This window comes from Mus caroli, chromosome 12, assembly GCF_900094665.2.
Source record: "Mus caroli chromosome 12, CAROLI_EIJ_v1.1, whole genome shotgun sequence".
NCBI classification, from domain to species: domain Eukaryota; kingdom Metazoa; phylum Chordata; class Mammalia; order Rodentia; family Muridae; genus Mus; species Mus caroli.
This window is the reverse complement of record NC_034581.1, coordinates 710860-714337: the sequence shown is the minus strand read 5'-3', so window position 1 is coordinate 714337 and position 3478 is coordinate 710860.

The following is a 3478-nucleotide window of genomic DNA, read 5'->3' as shown; positions in this document are numbered from 1 at the left end:
GCCTGCCTCTGCCTCCCAAGTGCTGGGATTAAAGGCGTGCACCACCACGTCTGGTGTCTTTCTTTCTTCTTCTTTTTTTTTTAACTTGAATTTGAGTGTGTGTTCATGAAGGTTAGAAGAAGGTATTGAGTCCCCTACAGCTGGATTTACATGTGATTGTAAGATGGCCAGCTCAGGCACTGGGATTTGAACTCAGGTCCTCTAAAAGAAAAACAAACAGGTATTCCTAACCACTGAATCTCTCCAGCTCCCCACACCTTTCCAACCTAAGAGATTTTTTTATTTCATGTGTCTGCGTATTTCGCCTGCATGTTTGTGTTAGAAATAACACATGTGTTACGATCACAGAAGATCACCACTTCAAGCAAAGTATCTAGACAGGGAAAAATTTACTCTTGATCAAGAGGATGCGCTTAAAGCTGGGAGTAGCAGCGCACACCTTTAATTCCAACCCTTGGGATGCAGAAGCACATGGAGCTCTGTGGCCTACAGAGAGTTCCAGGACAGCCAGGATGCTCAGAAAAGCAGACACAGAGACAGGAAGAGCACTTTCTATTCTAACTCAAGAGGTGACTGAGTCTTTTCCCCTTTGTCTGGGGTCTGACCCTACAGTTTTATTGACTGGCTAATCCTAAAATCCTGAGGCACAGGAAAGGAAGGGGTGGGGGGAGGGGCCACTACCAGGGCCATCAGATTCTTGAAATGCAGCAGTGGCCCCTTATACAAACAAGGGTTTTGCTGCTGGTGTTGGTAAAATATTTGCATGAAAATACACAAGGTTTTTGCTTTGTTTTTTGTTTTGTTTTGTTTGTTTGTTTGTTTTGTTTTGAGACAGGGTTTCTCTGTATAGCCTTGGCTGTCCTGGAACTCTGTAGGCCAGGCTGGCCTCGAACTCAGAAATTTGCCTGCCTCTGCCTCCTGAGTGCTGGGATTAAAGGTGTGCGCCACCATCGAAGACACAAGGTGGGGGAGATAAAAAGATTGGATTTCCCATCCTAAACACAAGTGTTATAGTAGTTGATAGAAAAGATTCATATTTAATATTCCTTACATATGTAAGTTTACTGCATGCATGCCTGGCACCCCAAAAAGGCCAAAAGAAGGATTAAAGTTACAGATGTCTGTGAGCCACCATGTCCCGTGCCTTTCTGTCTGTGGTACACGCCTTTAATCCCAGGACTTGGGAGACAGAGGCAGGCAGATTTCTGAGTTCGAGGCCAGCCTGGTCTACAGAGTGAGTTCCAGGACAGCCAGAGCTACACAGAGAAACCCTGTCTCTAAAAACAAAAACCAAACCAAACCAAACCAAAACAAAACAAAACAAACAACAACAAAAAAACAGATTGTCTGTGAGCCACCATGTCCCGTGCCTTTCTTTATTTAACCAGGTGGGATGGGACCTGTGCTAGGAATTCTAAGCCAGCATGTTCTACATAGTGATCAGCCAGGGCTATGCAGTAAGACCCTGTCTGGAAAACTAAAAACAACCTAGTGTCTGTATATGAGAGAGGGAACAACACCTGAGCCATGGCATGTACACAGAGGGCAGAGGCCACCTCCCAGGAGTCAGTTTTCTCCAACAATGTGGGTTCAGGGACTGCATTCAGGTTGTCAGCTGTGGTGACAAGCACCTTTTCCACGTGAGCGCGCGCACACACACACAGACATTTGCCTTTATAAAAGCAAAGTCAGTTGAGTCCAACACTCAGGAGGCAGAGGCAGGCAGATCTGAGTCTACGTAGTGAGCTCCTAGGACAACCCGGCCTGGATAGTGAGAGCCTGTCTCAAAAAGAAACAAACACCTCCTAGAGATTAATCAAGGATGGACGTGGCACCCTGGCACACTCTTTCTGTGAGTTCAGAGCAGGTCAGCCAGTTTTCAAAATGAAGTCTGAGGCTAAGGCTCATCAGGAGACGGTGCTTGTCTCAAATCTGATGACCTGAGTTTGGTCTCCAGGACCCACGTAATGGAAAGAGTTAACTGACTCCTGCAAGTTGTCAAACTGTCCTCTGACCTCCTCCTACCCATGTGCCACTCTAGAGCACGTGTGCACACCCAACACACACACAAATAAATTACACAAGTAATCGAAGGTGAGGTAAACGGGCTGGAGATGTAGATCCTTGGGTAGAGTGCTTAGCTAACATCCACAAAGCCCTAGTTTCTATGGGCACTGTATAAAGAATGGTGTACTTCAGGCCTGCAGTCCCTCGCTGAGGAATCAGAGGCAGGAGAATCAGCGATTCTGGTTATTTTGCATTACATAACAACTCAGAGATCCTGTCTCACTAAGCAAAAACAAAAGCAAACTATAAAACATTAAAATTAAGCATTAAATTAATAAAAATAAGTTAGTAGCTAAAAGATTGGTATTTTTTTTTCCTGGTTTTTCGAGACAGAGTTTCTCTGTATAGCCCTGGCTGTCCTGGAACTCACTCTGTAGACCAGGCTGGCCTCGAACTCAGAAATCTGCCTGTCTCTGCCTCCTAAGTGCTGGGATTAAAGGCGTGCGCCACCGCCATCCGGAGGTATTAATATTTTTTAAATAAAGTTGAAATGGAAATTTAATGATTATAAAATGAAAACGTAAACTAAGGCCAAGTGGGACCACGTGGTGTGGTTTCTCCAGCTGGTCCTGGGTTGGTGCAATTGTGCCGTCCCCTCCCCTCCCCTTATTCTTCTCTAAGCTTGCAGAGCTCATCCTCAGAGGCCACGGAGGCTCCAGACACTCCATCACCAGCCAGCCAACCTTAACAGCAGGAAGCCCGGCTTGTCCCCAGGGCCTCTCATTCAAACCTTCCTGTGCATCATAGGTGCTCCCAGTTTGCTGCAGGGGCACAGAGCACCGCCTTGCTCTGTAGGTCCCTGCCTGTCCCTGCCATGTGACTTTGCAAGGGAGAAGCCAGAGGCTCTATTCTCACCAGGCGTGTCCCAGGAGACTCTGGAAGAGGGTGACAACCGTGACAGCTCCTCCAAGTGCTCTGGGCTGCCTGTCATTCTGCCACTCACATTTCAGGCGTGACACTGTGTGGGTAGGAACAGGTGGGTCTTCAGTGTTCTTCCACACAGAAGTGTATGCTAAGAGGCTGGCAGGGAACTTTTGGTGGCTGCGAGGAAAGCCAGTCTGTGCAGGAAAGGCAGGGTTACCCTGATATCAGCTGAAAATGCAGAATCTAAAATGTGCAAAGGCCCAAAACTATGCCCAGCAACTCGATATCCGGGCATTTACCCTAAAACAAACGCTCCCAGGAACACATGTGGAGTGAGCATGCGCCCTCAGAGTTCCTGCTGGACGCCAGGAGGCCGGAACGGTTAAGTGATTAAGTTGTGCAGCGCAGAAGGATTGTTCATGGCTGTAGTCTAACCTGGCGAATGCTTTAAGTAATAGTACAAAGTTGACCAGTGCTCCTGCAGAAAAGAGTAGTTCCCTTCCCTCTTTTAAAATGGTGTGTGTGTGTGTGTGTGTGTGTGTGTGTG